Source organism: Acomys minous, assembly GCF_964271855.1.
Source record: "Acomys minous genome assembly, chromosome: 2".
Classification (NCBI taxonomy): domain Eukaryota; kingdom Metazoa; phylum Chordata; class Mammalia; order Rodentia; family Muridae; genus Acomys; species Acomys minous.
The window spans coordinates 74,184,000-74,204,191 of NC_140484.1; positions in this window are offsets into that span (position 1 = coordinate 74,184,000).

Below are 20,192 nucleotides of genomic sequence, written 5' to 3' on the forward strand. Positions count from 1 at the left end.
ATTTGCTTGGTGGGGGCTCTAGTGCAGTAAATTGCCCCTTGGAGAGGAAATGGAGCACGGACCATAGTAAGCTCATCACCCCTCTTAGCATGATCCCATGGGTCCTTCCCTGGTGACAGAGCACGTGTGGCTGCAACAGGCACTGCAGAGATCCGTGTGAAGGACATCTGCAGGCCTCTATGCATTGTACAGGGAGGAAGAATGAATGTCTGCAGAACTCTCGCTTCTCTGGGCCTCACAAGTGACTTCCCAAGAACATATAGGCTCCTGGGTTAAAAGTGACATGACACAGCAATGCTGGCTATGGAGGCAATTCATGTGGGGGAGGTGATGACAGGAGGATCTGCAGAGTGATCCTGGGAGGTGTTAAAACCACTCAAGGCTGATTCTTGCCAATAAGACGGACACATAAAAAAGATAAGATGAACCATAGGAGAGTGACGCTAGCAGGCACTCGGAGGTCTGAGAGAGGTTGCATGCAAACAGGAGACTGTGACTTTAGGGTCAGGCAGCGGTCCCAAAGGGGCTGAAATTGGATAAAAATCATGAACTGTTTCTGTTGTAATGGTATATAATTCATATAAGGTGTGTGCTATGTAGTAGGAGCTGCATCAGGTACCACACCACAGCAGCAGACACTGTGAATACCTTTTTATAGCCTTTCTCCCGTTCTTCCTGATCAACACTATTGCATCTTAAACAGTGGTAATGGACCCAAAAGAGCTTGTCTGTAGCTAAAGGTGGATGAATAATAATGCTCTGGCCAGGGAGACACAGGTAGAGGTGTGTTTGACAGAGCTGTGAGGAAGCTGCCTGTTCACCTTTTCTTTTTCTCTGCTTGGAAGGTAGATGTAATAGTCGGATTACAGCAGCCACTTCATGATTACAAGCAACAGAAATCCTCTGGCTTCTCCGATTCTTCCTCCTGCTTCTCCAAAGAACTTCCTGAGCTCTGCCTAATGTTTGGCTGTGGGACTCTGCATCTGCTCCCATCGGTTGCTGGGTGAAGCCTCTTTGGTCTCTCTGATGGCAATCATGCTAGGCTCCGGTCCCAGCATCATATCCTGCAGGCAGGACCAACTGTAGATTAAAGATTTTGTGGCTGGGTTGCTGTCTCCATCCCTGTACTTGAGGCCTAGCCTGGTTAGAGAAGATGATCTGTTCGGGCATTGTGTCCTTTGTTACTAGCAGTGTTTTCTCTAGCTCACAGAATCAACTAACAGGGGCTTGCAGAGGCTAGGGAGCCTGTGTGGGTCTGACCTAAGCCCTCTGCATACACTATGATTGCGTCACTTGGTGTTCTTGTGGGATTCCTACCCGTGGGAGCGGGGTCTATCTCTGGCTCTTACCTGCTTTGGGGACCCTCTTCCTCCTGCTGGGTTGTCTGATATGATGGTTATGTGCCTGGTTTTACTGTAGCTTGTTCTGTTTGGCTGATGTCCCTCGGAGGACTGCCTCTTTCTGAAGGGACATGGAGGTGAGGAGGTATATCTGGGGAGAAGGAGGTGGGATGAAGAGACTAGGGGAGGGGAGGGAAGGGAAACTGCAGTCAGGATATAATATATGAAAGAAAAATAAATTAAAATAAAAGAAATATTGAAAATTACAAGAAAGGAAAAGAAATTCATACTAAGATAACAATGCAGGTAAACAAAACAATATGGGTTCTTGTCTTGGTGGCACCATGCAGTGCTTACCATAGCATTTACTTGTTTTATAAGAAAAAAAATCTTTTACTTTAACTAAACTACTGTGGTACCCAGATGGACATGCTCGTTAAAGATACACATTCTGTTATTTAGTTCTTGTAAAAGTTTGCAAGCTTGGAACTTGTCTTAATTTGTTTTCTGGTCTATAAGTTATTTCTGTAAGCTGTAGTATATTCATATTTTTACACACACACATATATTATATGTATATAATGTCTGTGGTGTTTGTTTAGCTTACAGATCTGTTTTCCTTTAAGTTTAATTAAAATAACCACATCATTCCCTTATTCCAAACCCTCCCATGTCCCCCAACTCCCTCTCAAATGTATAACCTCTTTTACTTTAACTATTATATATAATATATATATATATATATATGAATGCAGCTTTCTTATTGTTCTAGATAGTTTTATGTCAGCTTAACACAAGCTAGACTCATCAGAGTCTAGGCAATTGAGAGAATGCATCTTTAATACTGGGTTGTAGCAAGCCTTAGGGCAATTTATTAATTAGTGATTGATGGGGGAGGAACCATCCCATTGTGGGTGGCTCCATTCCTGCGGTAGTGGTCCATGGTCCTAGAAGAAAGAAGACTGAGCAAGCCGTGGCATGCAAGCCAGTTAGCAGAATTCTTCCTACCCCTCTGCGCCATCTCCTGCTTCTAGGTTCCTGCCTTAGGTGCCTGTCACGACTTCCTTCTGTGATGAGGAAGCATAAGCCTAATACACACTCTCTTCCCATTTTGCTTTGGTCACAGTGCTTCATCAGAGCCATGGTGACTTTAGGACTCCAAATCACACTGTTGTTGCTTGTGTGTATATGTTTTTGGCCTGACCACTTGGTATTGGATAAGCAGTCAGGATGTTCATCCCTGGGAAAGATGAATTCCCCCTCTCTCACTGGTCATAAATTGTCTATAGCTTTTCATCTGGGAGTGGCTGTGTGTGCTTTCTCCTACCTAGGTTGGGAGAGTAACTGGTGTTGGAGCTGTTCAGGTCTTGTTTAAGACCCTGTGTTTGATGGATGTAGCTTCCCTGTCACAGCCAGAAAGCAACATTTCACAGCAGACCTTCTGGTCATTTGGCTCTTAAAATGTCTCTGCCTTTTCTTCCATGGTGTTCCCTGAGCACAGGGATGGAGCTGCAGATGTATCAGCTGGCAGTGGAATCCTGAAAGCAGCTGTCATCTACATTGTGGCCAGTTGTGGCTTTCTGCAATGATCTCTGCTTCAGAAAGAAGCGTCTTTGATGAGGAATGAGGTTTACACATATCCGTGGGTAAGTGTGAGAATAAATGCTTAGAATGAAGTCAGAAATTATACTGGCTTAGTCCCCTGGAGGGGGAGACCTGGTGGCACTCAGAGGAAGGACAGCAGATTACCAAGAAGAGACTTGATACCCTCTGAGCATATACAGGGGGAGGTAATCCCCCTCAGGAACAGTCATAGAGGAAGGGAATAAGGGGAAAATGGGAGGGAGGGAAGAATGGGAGGATACAAGGGATGGGATAACCATTGAGATGTAACAAGAATAAATTAATAAAAAAAAAGTAAAGTTGAAAAAAAATAAAAAAAATAAAAAAAGAAAGCCACGTACACACTACCATTTGTCTAACATATTTATCTTTTATATGTTAACAGTCTATCTTAACAAGACATTTCATTCATTCACCCTAATAAATACTTAGTTAAGTGAAAAAAATTATACTGGCTTAGAAAAGTGGCAGGAGTAGGTTATCTTTTAGGATTCATTACCTCCCTAGCCCAGTTTAGTTGGTTAGCTTTCAGTACAGGCACTATTTTCTGCCCCATCCTGTTGATATAGAAAGAGCCTTCAGCAACAACAACAACAACAACAACAACAACAACAACAACAACAACCCTCAACGTGACTTCATGGTAATAGTCCTAGAGACAGTATGATTAGAAAGAGTGCATCTCAACATAATAATTTTGGTTTCTTAAAAAAACCCACAGAAATATTATAGGAATATATTTTCATTTAATCCTAGGTGTGGGATACAAACACGAAAAGAAGAGTCAAATTTTATGTCTATTTGAAATACATATTACGCATAAGAGAACTAAAAATGTCTATTAAAATTTTTCTAGAAACCTGCAACAAATTCCGCAAGATAGCAGAATACAGAATCAGTGTACAAAAATCAGTAGCCATTCTATACGCCTATATAAAAATGTTCCGAGGAAAAGAATGTGGACGACTTTCCATTCCTAACAGCCTCAGAGAAGCAAAATATCTGGGAATAAACACAAACAAGAAGATGAAAGACTTTTATAATAAAAACTTTAGATCCCCATAGGAAGAGATGAGGGGTACTCTAGAAAATTGATAGCTCTCCCATGCTCATTAACATTGTTAACATTACCACTCTATCTAGAGCAATTTTACAAATTCAATGTACCTCAATCAAAATACCTACATCATTCTTCACAGAAATAGAAAAAAAACTATCATATTTACATAGACTCATTAAAGATCCTGGATGGTGAAAGCAATCCTGAGCAGAGAGGATAATTCTAGAAGGATTGATATATCACAGAGCCACTGGGCTTAAAATAGCACGCCACTGACACAAAAACAGACACAAAGACCAGTGCACAAGGGAGAAGACGCAAACAGAAGTACGCAGAACTACACCCATCTGATATGTGACAAAGATGATAAAAACATATTCCAGAGGACAACCATCATCTTCTACAAACAGGGCTGAGAAAGAGGATGTCCATAAGCAAAAGAATGAAAATATATCCGTATCTATCACTCTGCATGACAATAAACTCCAAATGGATGAAAGGCCATAAATGTGAAAACTGAAAACTCGAGGCTTCCAAAAGAAAACAGTACCCTGCAAACTATACTTTTAGGAAAGGACTTTCTGAATATGACTCCATCTGCCCAGGAAATAAGGTCAACAGGTGACAAGTGGGACCTTATAAAAAATAAGCATATGGTTCTTCAAGCTAGGAAGTCCAAAAGCATGGCATGGACAGTAGCTGGGTGTCAAGTGAGGGCCTCCTACCAGATCAATGCGATGAAGACAACGTGCAAGAAAGAACAAGTGGATCAGATCAGATCTCTCTGCCACTAATGCTATTACAGGGGCCACATCCTTATGGTCTCATCTAAGGGCTGACTTTCACAATTGGAAGGATAAGGTGAATTTGGAGCATATCAGGGTGAATCAAACTATAGCAGCACCCTTAACCTCTCCACTTCACAGAGGCAGAAACTAAAGCCAGGGGGGTTTAATTAGTGAGTAGGCTGTCTCAAGCTAACTCCGTCTCATTTGTCCTATGCCATCACACCTCTTCAGAGTACGTGGGGAAGAATTTTAGTCTAGTTCTTATTGATTAGTTCGGCCCACAGAACCAATGCACGTGGGACTGAGGTAAGAATAAAAGAGAGACGGGGTGGGGGAGGATATTAATGTTCCTGACTTAGTCTTGAGAGGTAAAAAAGAAATGGCATTGTAGGTGCCTCATCCTTTCCCCCGCCCCCGGGGCAGCACCCATTGGGTGCCATCAGGGATTCCAGGTAGGTGGGTAATGGTGGGCGATCTGTACTAGACAGCTTCCTGTTGCTATGACAAAATGTCTGGCATAAACAACTTAAAGGAAAGGAAATAAACTCTACTCATGGTTTCAGAGATTTTAGTCCACACTCCACTGCTCAAGCCTGTCATATGGCAGAAACATCATGCAGGAAGGAGATGACAGAGGAAAGCTGTTTGCCTCATAGGGCAGGAAAGCAGAGAGCATGGGAGAAAGGCACCACTGCAGCATCATATACCCAAATGAGTTACTTCTTCTAACTCTACCCAACTCTTGAGGTTTCCCCCACCACTCAGCAAAGCTGGCACACTCTCAGTCCACCTGCACATCCACCTACGGGTCACCTCATGATCCAACACCTGTGAACACTTGCTGGAGGAACCAACCCTTCGTGCTTTGGGGGCGGGTGGGAAGGTGACATTATATGTGCAACTATAACAGGGTCATGATGAGTGCTCAGTGAACAAATCCTCTTGCCTCCCTCTGAGGAGCTTCAAATGAGAAATGGAATGTTTCTGCCTCCCTCCTCTCTTCCTGACTCCCGGAGCAAGAGCTCTGTCCATCATTCAAGACAGCCATCAAGTGCCTTGCCCGCTCATTGGATTTAAAGTTTTTCACAAGGCCTGGGAGGTAGGGATTCTTATCTCCAGTTACACATAAAACAAAACCATGGATCAGGAAGTCTGGATGATCTTAGGTGCAGAGTTAGAAAACGGTGGAATTTTCTCATTCCAGTCTTGACCTTCAGCCATCTTGATAGCTGGCTTCCTATCAGGACCTGGAAATTGGGTGCCTGGTCCAATTTAGACACCAGGGACTCAGCATTGATCAAAGGGGCAGCAAACACAGACTGTTCTGTTTGTTACTGTCTGAGGAGAGACGAGGCACAGGTGATGATGCCTGAGAGACCCTGCAAGCCTCCATCTCACGGGAATTACACTTGCCCTCATCTCGTCCCACTTATCTCCTCTCATTAGTCAGGCTCCGTTTCCTGTTTTTCTTTCTTTCTCTCTTTTCCCTGCCTCTTTATCTCACCTCCATCACTCTACTAGGTACCAATGCATGGTGCTTATCATCTTGCTGGTGTGAGGCACAACTCTGCAGGATTTAAAGTTTTTTCTGGGTAGCGGGACACAGACACTCGAAAGGTAGAAAGGTAGAACTCTAATACAGCTCCGAATGCGGGAAGTCTCTGGGAATGTGTGCATATGTGCATGGGGTGATAAACATTAAGTATCTTCCTAACACTCTATTGTTTTTTGTTTTGTTTTGTTTTGAGACAGGGCCCCTCATTGAGCCTACAGCTCATGCGTTCAGCTACACTGGTTGGCCAAAAGCCTTGGAGATCTTTCTTTACTTACCTTCCTAGTACTGAGATTACGTGTGTGTGTGTTGTGCACTTGGCATTTTTTAAAATTAAATTTATTTTTTAAATTTTATCCACTTTACACATTGATTGTAGTCCCCTCTCCCATCTCGTCTTGGTCCCACTCTCTCTCCCTCTTCCCCCTGCCCCTCCCCTAGTCTTCAGAAAGGGGGAGCCCTCCTACCTTATCAACTGACTTTAGCCTATTAAGACTCATCAGAACTGCATGCGTACTCTCCCTTTGTGGCCTGACAAGGCCACCCAGCCAGGGGGAAGTGATCAAAGAGCAGGCAGCAGAGTCCATGGCAGAGAGCCCCTGCTCCCTTTACTAGGGCACCCACATGGAGACTGAGCTGCCTATGAGCTGCACCTGAGCTGGCGGCCTCGGTCCTCCTCAAGCACGGTCCTTGGTTATGCATTTTTAACAAGGGTTCTGAGCTTTGACATCGGTCCTAATGCTTTACTTTGCTGACTGAGTCATCTTTTTCCCCCACCCCTTATGCCAAGCTCTTAATTATTTTGTGTCTCAGTTTGTCTTCTGTATATTGGAGATGAAGGTAACAGTGGTCCTCATCTCACTGATCAGACATAAGAAGGAAATCAACGAATGTAGCAAAGTCCTTAATAGAGTCCCCAGCAAAATATTCCTATTCAGTAAGCTAGAACTATTATTATTAATATAATTGTCCTTATAATTAAGATGCAGAGCTTGCTGTGGAAAAACAATTATAACAGACTTTAAGAGCACAGAAGTTGGGCCAAGAAGTGTTCATTATGAGGTTGTGGGATCCAACTTACTTTTATAGAGCGTGCTGTACAATACGCATATCTGGGAAGTGGGGTGGGGAGGAAATCTCAGCTGAGGAACTGCCTCTACCAGGTTGGCCTATAGGCAAGTCTGTGGGACCTCTTATTTTATTTTATTTATTTTTTGAGACAGTATCTCACTGTAAGGCCCTGCCTGGCCTGGAACTCACAGAGATCTGCCTATCTGTTTCCTGGGCGATGGAATTGAAGGCATGCACCACCACACTTAGCGTGGGGCATTTTCTTGATTAATGATTAATGTGGGAGGGTTCATCTCTCTGTAGGCAGCGCCACTCATGAACAGGTGGTTCTGGGTTGTATTAGATCTGGAACTGTTGTTTAAGTTGGGAACGCCATGAGAAGCAAGCCAGCGAATGAGGAGTACTCCTCCATAGCTTCTGCTCCAGTCACTGCCCCATGTTCCTTCCTTGGTTCCCCCCAATGGACTGCGACCCAGATATGTAAGCCAAACACCCTTCCTCCTCAAGTTGCTTTGGTCCTAGTGTTTATCATAGCAATAGAAGCCAAACTAAAGATCTTAGCTAAAGAAGCATTCATGGACCTTTCCGGCATGGGGTGAGCTAGCCTCCTGGGGGAGGTGAAAGTTCAACGTGCTGTAGGAAATCCAAGGCAGCAGGATAAAATGGCAGAATAGACCCTTCACCAGAGTGGGAGAGCCCAATGTAGGAGGGCACTGGAAATGAGTTTGAGGAAGATGCAGTGCCACAGGCAGAAAGTGGGGCTACTCTCCGCAGAGGCCAGCTCAGTGCCTGTTTTTACAGAGTCCTTCAAGGGGAAGAAAGTCCCTCAGGCTATGTTGCTCCCATGCTCAACTTTAGGGTTTCTAGGTGATCACTCCTGTAGGCAGGTCATTTCCGTAGGACCAGGACACATGTCGCTTAGAAGGCACTGACTAACTCCTCCAAAACAAACTACAGGATGACAGGAGTCCCGATCGCCCTGCCTTCCACTGTGGCACAGTGGATCCCACTTACACTTGGGGGCACTAAAGAACTTGATCTTGATGAGGGATTGCTTAATCGTCTGAAGTGTGTCTGGCAAATTGAGCCTGCATGCTTTCACTCAAATTTTCCAGGGCAATCTTAAGCTGTTCCTTCACTAACTAACTAACTAATTAATTGATTGATTGATTCAGTCAGTCAGAAATATCTATAAATAATTTGAACGCGATAGGCCTTGCAGATAGCATAATGAGACGCATTCTTGCCACCAAGGAGTTCCTCATCTGGTGAGGGAATACACATCCATTGACTGGGTGTGGGCAGCACAAAGCTGCAGACTGTTTGGGCACGGCTTGGTGCAGTGTGGACTTGGTTTCTCTAGATCCATTTTCTCAGCTCTGTTTTCCTGAGGTTGGCATCATACTTGATCAGAGGCAGGGCCTCCTGGTGGTCCTGGTTTGCATGAGACAAACTAGATCAGATGTCTTATGAAGGGACTTTGCTTGCTCCCACAAAAATCTCCTTGACTGGTTTAATCAGACCTGTGGAAGTGGCTAACTAGACAAAGGCTGAGCACCATGGCTTTCCTTGATGCCCTTGAGGGAGTGGAGTCAGACACACCAATGCTTCCAGAGTGTGATAAAAGCTGGATCCTAGAAGCATAGGATGCTCCTTACTAGACGGTAGCTGGGTAAAGACAGTGTATAGCCATGGGAACAAGAAATGGTTTCTTTATGGAGAGGGAAGATTAGAGACCAGAAAAGTGGCAGGGACACAGCACTATCTCATACATCATTGGATCTTACCCTTTGTGTCGCTCACATCGCAGATTATAAGACTTTAATAAAAGTCTGTGAAAGAATAAAAAAAATGTGATGGGAAGAGAGGATGAGGGTGACATGATCAGTGCACTTTGCATGTACGTATAGCCACGTCACAAAGAATCCCATTAGTTTGTACGTTTTATTTTTATTAATAACTGTAATAAAAATGCAGATGAAAGAAAAGCTATTCTTGAGAGTCCCTGGAAGGAAAGAGGCTATGATGGCCTTTTTGTGAGTCACTGACTGCTGCAGTTTTAGGTCTTTCACGTCATCTCTGTATAAGACTTGTCGCTCCCTTCCTGCCTTCGTGGCTTGTCGATAGGCACCCACAATAGTGCTGGGCAGTCCCTTGCCTGCAGCTGCAACCACAGCACAAGGAGAAGCATGGGGACACTCCGTTTCTAGGGATTGTGATGCAAGCGATTGTTTGATATTAGCTGCTAAGCATTTCATTGGCAAAGTGCTACTTCCGGGATAAAGAGTAGGGATAGAAAAATGACTTTGGGCTGGAGAGATGGCTCAGCCGTTAAAGGCTAGGCTCACAACCATAAATATAAGAAAAATGACTTAACTTCTGATTATTTTGAAAAATAATAATTTTTATTTCTATGCAGGGAAAAAAGTAGTGGCATTTACATGCTCTATTGGACATTTCAGAAATCTGGGGTTACTTGGGCTCCTGTTAAAGAACTTCAGCTCAAGAGATGGGAAAAGAATATGAGGAAGAAGGAAAATAATGTAGCAGGAAGGGTTTTAAAAAGCCACATGGAACACCATTACTATATATATGAGGGAGAGAGAGAGAGAGAGAGAGAGAGAGAGAGAGAGAGAGAGAGAGAGAGAGAGAGAGAGAGAAGAGAGAGAATAAATGGGAGTTTAAGTAGAATTACCCTATATGGAGTAGAAGCAATGCCTCTTATGGATATTATTGGTTACCAAACAAAGAACTCAGTGCTGAGCCAGGTGTGGTGGTGCACGCCTTTAATCCCAGCACTTGGGAGGCAGAGGCATGTGGATCACTGTGAGTTCGAGGCCAGCCTGGTCTACAAAGTAAGCCAATGCTACACAGAGAGACCCTGTCAAACAAACAAACAAACAAGAAGAGAAGAAGAAGAAGAAGAAGAAGAAGAAGAAGAAGAAGAAGAAGAAGAAGAAGAAGAAGAAGAAGAAGAAGAAGAACCCAATGCTGTGTAGGGGTTGCAACTTTTTGCATTGTTGGTCAGGGAGGTCCCATAGATTTTCCCCAACATTGCTGACTGTTGCCCTTACTCTTGGTTACCCTCCAGAACTTGACAGTAAGAACATATTGCCAAAGACTCCACATACTTGAGTCATAGGATGTGAATATATATGGAGCGGATACTACCATGGAAGCTTCTTGGCTAGCTATCATGGTACCGGAAGGTGCTTTGCAAACTACTGGGAGAAAAAAAATTACCCAGCTGTGAACCCTACTAACTACAAACTACAATACAACTGGTCTGTTAAGATATGTCCATTTGTTCAGTAGTGGCCAGGAAGCCATGGGAGTAACCAACCATTTTCTGATTGCATACAGTACACAAGATAGAGCTTGTATCTGGCACTGTTGACTGTGTCAAGAACCCATCATCTGGATACATCAGAGGCCTTAGGGGGATGCTTGGTCCTCAGTGTAACACTTGCATCACTATGGCTTACTAATCACTATGACAGAGTAGGTGGAAACATTGTAACAGTTAGAGGAAGTCGATGGTTGCAGCAACAGAGTGCTTTCTGGGTGTGACAACACTGTGGCACACATGCAGGCCCAGCAGCTGTGACTACTACACGCACAAGACCAAGTCAGCCAAAATCCCCAGCAGACTTCATGAAGTCTGATGAGCTGAGAAGCTATTGGCATCCGACAGTTTCTAGGGAGGGACGTCAGACTTCTTCAGGAAGGCTGCCAACACTCCAGTAGATTGTCTACACCCAAGAACTTACAGAGAGTTCTCAGTGGACTCAGTGGCTTTAGAAAAAGAGCATCTGAGGTTGGGAGGGAGAGAAGATGGCGAGGGGTATGGTGGAGTAACGGAAAGGGAGAAGACTAAGGGAGGATTTGATCAAGACACATACATATATAAAATTCTCAAACAAAAAAATTAAGAAAAATACCTGGTGGTACTCAGAGGAAGGACAGCAGGTTACTGAGAAGAGACTTGATACCCTATGAGCATATACAGGGGGAGGTAATCCCCCTCAGGAACAGTCATAGGGGAGGGGAATAAGGGGAAAATGGGAGGGAGGGAAGAAGGGGAGGATACAAGGGATGGGATAACCATTGAGATGTAACAAGAATAAATTAATTAAAAAAAAAGAAATTATAAGGTAATTTATTTGTTATTTTCCTGAGCCTTGGGTAGCCCTAGGTGGCCTCCAGTTTGATATGTAGCTAAAGATGATCTTGAACTACTGAATCTGCCTCTCAAATGCTGGCATTATAGGCATGAACCACCATGCTTGATTGAAAGTTTTTTCTTCTTTCTTTCTTTCTTTTTTTCTTTTTCTTTTTCTTTTCTTTTTTTTTTTTGACAGGGTTTCTCTGTGTAGCCTTGGCTGTTCTGGACTTACTTTGTAGACCAGGCTGGCCTCTAACTAACAGTGATCTGCCTGCCTCTGCCTCTTGAGTGCTGGGATTAAAGATATGTGTTACCACACCCAGCTTTGAAAGGACCTGTGTATGTGGGAAATCATGTGACATCAGGTAGCATTTGTCTTTCTGTACCTGGAATATTTCACTTAACATTATAATCGATGCTGTCTCAGGTGGCAGGAGTTTATTATTTTTATGGCCCTGTGGTATTCAATATATATATATATATATATATATATATATATATATATATATATATATATATATATATATATACACACACACACAGGCATACAGGTGCTTGTGCACACATGCATGCACATGCACATGCACACATGCAGACATACACACACACACACACACACACACACACACACACACACAGAGCTATTCTACATATTCATTTACTGATGTTTAACATTTAAGTGGAGTCCTTAGGTTGAATTGTTTTCTACCGTGTGCTACAATAAGCATGTGGTGCAGAATCTAAAATTGCTGACCTCACAGAAGTGGAGAGTAGATGTGTGGCCACTAGAGGCTGGGGAGCAGGGGGAAGACACTGGTGAGAAGAAAGTCACGGCAAGACTGAAGGAGTATGCCCTGCTGTACTTTGAAGAAGTTATAACTAATAGCAATGTATCCATACATTAAAGATAGCCAGAAAATAAGAGTTGGAAGGTGGTTCTCACAAACACATGATAAATGCTTGAGCTGAAGGAAGAGCCCCGAGCATGCTGGATGGATCATCACACAATGAACACACATGCTAAAAATGCCATGCTGTGCCCCATTTATATGCAGTAATTGTACATATCTGTCGAGTAACGTTTTAATAAAGATGCATCAGTGGCATCACAGACTCAAGCATCTCTTCTTCAAGGAAGCTTGTCCTTGATGTCTGTCTGGCCAATCGAATTTGCTCTTAGAATGTTCAGGATGTTTTCTTTTAACAAGTCTCCTCCATATTAATGAAAATGAAAATTTTTTTGTAAATGTAGGAGGGAGTTTTCCAAATTTTCATAAACCAAATATATAACATTTCCTTCCAACTCCTGTTTCTGAACAAAAGTACTAGCGAAGAGTCTGATCACTTCTTGAAAGTCAGGGGTGTAGTCTTATCTTTTTTTGACATGTCCAGAGGACTATAAAAAAAATCAAGTGGCTAAAGTGAGGCCCTAGAATGCTCCAAGAGGCAAACTGTCCCCCAGATACTAACCCAGAGTGGTCACACCACCTCCTGAGCAAAGCGCCTTCTCTCTTCTGTCTTTGCTGTATGCTGGTCCTGCTGTGAGATAAGCCCATTTAAGAAGCAAACCTCTACCATTCAGTCAGGCATTCTAAAGCTATTATCAGGGCATAGGGGAGGGACAAAAGGCTTGAAGCAAGGAATCAGAAACACGGGGTTTAGGTCACATGAGGACTAGTCAATGCTGCTTGATTACCAGGCTCCAGATGATCAACAAATGCACCAATTTCTTGATTTGAAATTAGGATTTGCATTAAGAACCTGCTTGAGGCCCTAACAACTGATGTATGACACTTGATAGGATTAGATGCAGGTTGGTCTGCATTTGATTCTTTGGAAAAACTATGAATAAAACATTACCTCACCCTATTATAAATGATGTTTGTGAATTAGGGATTTCTGAAACAGCCAGGTGGAGCCCTCTTAATTAGATACTACTCTAATGGTCTTCTTCTCCGTGTGCCTGTACGGTCGATTTTCAACATTGCCTATCTCTGCAGTCTTGGTACTTCCTCCCACTTTTCCCACATTTACCTGCATCCTGGACCCCACCTGGGTTCCAGGTCTCTATTTCTGCCTTGCTTTATCTAGCATTATCAAGTGTCCCAAGTCTGCGGAGTAGGTCACATATATTGATGTTAACAGAGAGATGGTCTCAAGCTTCCTAGCTATGGTCTTTTATGCTCTTCTCCAGCATTGATTCAGTCCTCACAAATTGGTTAGCATCTGAGGAGAGCAAATATGCTCTGCACTTCCCCCGATATTGTGCTGTTAATGCTAAAGGGAATCACCCTGGATCTTCATGCATCTGCCTAAGAAGCAGACTTCACAAGGAGAGAACCGGTCTATACATTACGTTTACTAGTGCTGACTCGGTCAGCAATGAAAACCCTGTGGCACATGCTGAATATTCAACAAACACTTGTCAAATGAATCTGTGAAAATAATTTGAATGGTATGGATGCAAACTTGTCTTTTCTGAAGATAAGGAGCATTTTGTATCTTATTTCTTCTCGGGAGTCTGTGGAGTTTAAGTTTTTCAAAAGTTAAGCAAAAATACAATTTTTCATGTTTGTGGACGTGGGCCTCCAAGTGTGTGCAAGTATATACATTTGCACTGCCAGTGAAGCACAACGTGTGAATATAGAAAATGCATGATTTTGTTCTCATCTCCCTGCCTTCCTCCAGTAGTTGTGAATGTGCATAGGAATGTGTGTGTCTTTAAACTCAAAGCTGTGCCTGATCTCATGTATACGGACATGCAAATTACCTCAAATCACATGTTCACAAATGAGTACATGCATTTCTATGCATTTGTTTGTGTTTCTTTATACATTATTTCTCTTTTGTGGATATCTACTATGACAAGATTGGGAATATTCCCAATCTGTATGTTTCCTAATGCAATTCATATCAAATAGGTGAAACTATCAGATAGCATCCAGAGATTTCTCACTTGAAATCCATTCTTCCAAATTTTCTTGGATTCACTAAGAACACAAGAAACTCTGAGGACATTTTTTTGGGTGATAGAAGATGCTCCTGAGTTTTAATCTCCTGGACCAGATCAGTGCACTACTCTGGGATCACCCCAGAGCGAGAGGCTACACACGAGGAATATGTACATCCCAAGTAGCCTGCAACTGGAGGCTGGCTATAGCATCAGAGTGCTTGCTTCTCTGTCCCATGATTCAAAGCAGTATCCTGGTTTGTGCAGCTAAGGAACAGACATAATTATAGTACCCACTTCACAACATATGGGGAATTGAAAAGGTTTCTATATTACCAGAAACGTTTCATTGTACAGTGGATGGTAGTAAACATACAAACCCACAACTGATCCTAGCACAGAGAGTAAGTGTCAGTGAGGGGCTTAGCCAAATGGGGATATCTTTGTCACCCTCACCGAGGACTGGGGTCCATCAAAGAAGAGGGTGAAGGAAGACTGTAAGAGTCAGAGGGTAGGGAGGGCTTTAGAGAAGCAATCTCTTCTGAATGTCACAAAACACAGACAGTCAATATTCTATGAAGGTGTCAGGGGCTCATGAACCCCCATTCTTAGCTGATGATAATTGATGCCTGTTGAGAGCTGGCCTTTTCTTTAAGAGACTGGTATGTGGTCTCCAGTAGAAAGACTATTCTCCAATGGATGACCCCACACTCATGGTATGTGGGTATCACAAAATAGATTCAATGGGTTACAAAAAAAGAGTTGGGAAGGGTAGAGATATGGGGTGTGGATTTGGGAGTCACAATAAGAAGGTAGGTTTGAGGTGACTATTATCAAAAGACATTGTATGAATTTCTCAGATACTTAATTAAAATATAGTTTATATTTTATATATGAAAGTTCATAAAACATGTAAATCAAATATCCAATATATTTTGTTATTTAGTTACAGATCAGGGATTATTTTCTTAGTCTTGATGCTAAAAGCAACCTGTATTAATTTATTAATATGAAACTATTACATATGAATTGTGGTCACTTTGGAAGGCAGCTGTGCTCACACCATACCAACAAATGTACTCATAGTTTGGACAAATGAAGACAGTTTGGTATTTGTAGGAACAATACATCTTTGAACTTTCCCTGCACCCTAAAAATCATGGTTCTGTTTTAAAGTATTTTGATATAACTGGGATCCAGTGTTATATATTGTTTGGCATACTGCATTGGTGACATCCAAGGTGTCACACTTTCAGGACTTAGACCATGTAAAATCTTTTCTTCTTACATCTGGGATGCCTCTTATTATTTTCTTTAATGGATAGAATGCAAAACAGAAGTAAGAGGAGAGGTAATAGTAAGACAAAAGAAGAATTAAGATGATGATATAAATGCCCAGAAAATGAAAGAAAAACATGAAGATAAAAACAAAGACAAAAAAGACAAAGAAGGAAGAAAAGATGGAAACAAAGGGAAGGTGATAAAAATGACATCAAAAGCTCAAATAATAACAGAGAGGGTTAATGTTGTCAGTTTGATAAGATTAAGAACCCATTACTTCTAATGGGTTAGTGGGGAGTGGGACACATCTTTGTGTATCTATGATAACTTGTTGAGAAATGGTTATATCATGAGGATGCTGAACTAACCAATGCATTTGTTCTTTGATGCATTATTTGGAGATAGTGAGAAGTAGGATGTGAGTCTAATAGGGGGGAACGGGGAGATCACCAAGGTTGGCTGGTGATTATCATCAGCTAAATCTTACCCTGGATCCTTCCTTACCCTTTTTTTTCTGCTTCCTGTTTGCCTAGAACAGCCTCTGTCATATGCTGTTTTGCCCAAGCACTTGGAGCCTATTGATCATGGGCTGGACCCTCTAAATCTACCAAAATAGGTTATCCTGTACCAAGTGTGAGAAATTCCGTTTTGAGTCACTGGTCAAGGTAGTCCTAAAGAAACTCAAAATAATACAGGGTACTGTAATGCGCTTGGTTAGTACCTTCCAGAATTTGAAAGCAAATCCCTATTGATGAAGACACCATGCACTTTGGACATAGAGCTGTGGAGATTTAAGGTGGATCTGATCTGAAACCCTCTTCCATGGGGATTATTATCACAGTGCCAGAAGGTGCCATGCAAGCTTCCAATGGAAGGAAGAAACCAGTTTTCCTGACCAGCTGTAACACGCATGAACCAGAACAATGGAAAATATGACAGGATAACCTAAAGGGTGCAAGAGTGGAAATCATATTTTGAAGGTAACCAACAGCTCTCTAATTGGACTTAAGACCTACTCAACAGCATGGAAGTCATGTCTTGTACTAGAGACTGAAGGAGTGATAAATCTGTTTTTTAGGATCCCAAGTGCAGGATTGGAACGGGCTTGTGAGAGAACAGGTGAGGTTAATCCACTAGAAGACCGACCACCTTGTGCGGGAGCTTGATTATTGCCAGTTGAAAAGATCCTGTGAACAGACTCTGGGAGAAGATATATAAATGAGCTCAGAACTGGAGGCGGGGCTTTTTGGAGACTTGGGATAGTTTTGGACGTTCATCACTGCACTTTGAGATGCTCCTAGAGAGAACCGCTCAAGGGAAGGCTCCTTGGCTCTGACTCTTGCTGAGGTTCTGGGTTCTGGTTACTCTAGGTTCCAGCAGAAGAAATCCTGCAGATTGCGCCAGGAGAATCGTTTCTCAGAACTGATATCCTTATGGTTTTGTTATTGTGTCCATTAATCCTCATTTCCTATTGTTTTGGTTAGTCAGGTTATAAATGACGTATGCTCAGTCACCAAGTTGTTAATAAAATATATTGGTTAAGAAAATTGAGCCTACAAGAGACATGCCTAATTATTTGGGGCTAGTGGGGTCACAGATTTTAGAAGGAGACCCTTCTACTTTATAAAACTACATAATACCTAACTGAATTAGAAATATTTATCTCTACTCACAGAAAAGTGTAACTTCACCCCTCGTCAATGACATTTCTCTTTTCAACAGACAGAGATTATTTCAGAAAGCTATGACTTGTGAAAATAAAGACAAGTCATTATGCAGTGCCCAGCCAAAGGGATGAGTCTATATGACTCCTGCACATAATATTCAGGGAACATTACAGAAGAGGGGACAGAAAGATTGCAAGAGCCAGACTAAGAACTACAGGAAATCAAGGGGTAATGAGAGCTGGAGAAATAATATCTCCCAGGAATTGGTTATCCAATACCCAACAGCATATACACACATTATGCGCACAGACGTGCAGACACATACACCATACACACCCCCCACACACATATAGTATGTGCGGGGTGTGTGTGTGTGTGTGTGTGTGTGTGTGTAAAATAATAATTAAAGAAAAGAGGCCATGTATTAGTGAAGAGGCAAGAATAGAGTATGAGAGAGGAGTTAGAGGGAGGAAAGAGAGGGGGAATGATGTAATTATATTTTATTTTATTTTAATAGTTTATTAATTTATTCATATTACATCTCAATTGTTAGCCCATCCCTTGTATCTTCCCATTCCTCCCTCCCTCCCTCTTCCCCCTACTCCTTTCTCCTATGACTGTGACTGAGGGGGACCTCCTCCCCCTGTATATGCTCATAGGGTATCACGTCTCTTCTTGGTGACCTGTTATCCTTCCTCTGAGTGCCACCCGGCCTCCCCATTAAGGGAACATTATCAGAAATGGGGCCCCAGAGTTTGTATGAAAGTCAGACCTCACTTACCACTCAACGGTGGAGAATGTCATGTCCATCGGCTAGGTCTGGGTAGGGGTTCAAAGTTTACTGCCTATATTTTCCTTGGCTGGTACTATAGTTTGAGCAGGACCCTAGGACCCAGATCTGCCCATCATAATGTTCTTCTTGTAGGTTTCTGTTTCTAGGACCCTCTTGATCTTTCTGTTTCTCCATTCTTCCATGCTTCTCTCACCCAAAGTCCATTCATTGCTGGTGGGAATGCAAACTAGTACTTTGGAAATCTATCTGGTGCTTTCTCAGAAAAATAGGAATAGGGTTTCCTCAAGACTCAGCTATTCCACTCCTTGGAATATACCCAGAAAATACTCTACCACACAACAGGGACATATGCTCAAACATGTTCATAGCTGACTTATTCATAATAGCCAGAACCAGAAACAGCCTAAGTATCCCTCAGTAGAAGAATGGATAAAGAAACTATGGTGCATTTACACCATGGAATACTATTCCACTGTTAAAAACAAGGAATTCTCAAAATTTGTGGACAAATGATTGAATTAGAAATTATCATAATGAGTGAGTTCACCCAGAAGCAAAAAGAGACAAATGGTAACTATATTTTAAATTTTAAAAAGTAAAAATAATAAATAAAAGACAACATAAGAAAAAACACTTTCTCCCTTAAGCTGTTTCTACTTAGTGTTTTGACACAGTAGTGAAAAAAAAACCCATGACCATTATTTCTACTTCATATATTTAGAGGAAATTAAATGCCACACAGAATGCCAAGAATAGAGTTTGCCATTATGTGGACTTGTAGCCAGGAAAGTCTTTCCTAAGGAATATGGTGCTCTGTGTCACAGATGTGTCTAATGTCATCCATCTCCTACTATTGAAGATTTCTGTCTCTTTCAATGCCTAACCATTCAGAGCAAAGATTCTCTTTACTATTTTTCAGAAGATGAAATAGTGGGAAGCTTAACTTGCTGAACAGGTTGGTGATGGTCAGATGGTTGATTTGACCCTTTGACCAGGAGAACTGACACCTGCTTCTCAGCCCATAGCAGTGCTTGGCGCAGGCTGAGCATAGAGCCTGCCACCAGCCACACTGTATTGTGACTATTTCACTAGAGATGGGGTTATCATGATTGGGGAAAGAATGTTTGTCAAGCTAATATTTTGAAGAGAAAGACCACCGTAAACCATTGTGAGCTCTGCTTGCTTTAGTCTTTGCCAGAGACTACCTTCTTGGGGCTGGGGTGCAAATGCATCATTCTGCATGTGTCAAAAACATTTTCTTAGGGAGGCCCAAGGGCCAGAGATTAAACAGTGAATATTATATGGCCAAATGGATACCAATCTCGCTTTTGAATTAGAGTTCTGTGTCTAGGCATATGACCACTGACAAGTTCCTCACCTTTTTAGTCCGGTTTCCTCATCTGTGAAATTCCCCCTATCTCTCATTTACTCCCTTCTCATGTGCCTTATTGTTGTGAGTCCTGAAGGAGGGTAATTGATGTAAGTGCCCGACCCCAGTGCTCAAGGCAGTGATTAGCATTGGAGTCTTGATATTCATTAGGGAATCTCTAAGGAAGGTTTAAATAATTTTTCATCTTTCTGGTCTGGAGAAAGTGCAGCCCTGGGAGCTAAAAATCCTTCTCATCAGAAATCTGAGCTACTCCTGGTGCTCTCCGAGGAACCAGAAAAGGGAAAAATTAAAAATTACTTCTATAAAGGGGAAGGCTTAAGGAAGACAGTTCATGCCAGCGGACTTCTAACAAGCTCACTCGTTCCTCAGGCATTTCCTTCCACTAATGTCCAGGCACTAAGAGTTATCATCCTTCCTGAGTGGAGAGTGTAGGTTGAGGTCCCTTGAGGTCACACCATCAAGGGCATCACTCTGACACCTGAGCTTCTGGTCCATGCTGTATTCTTCTCTAT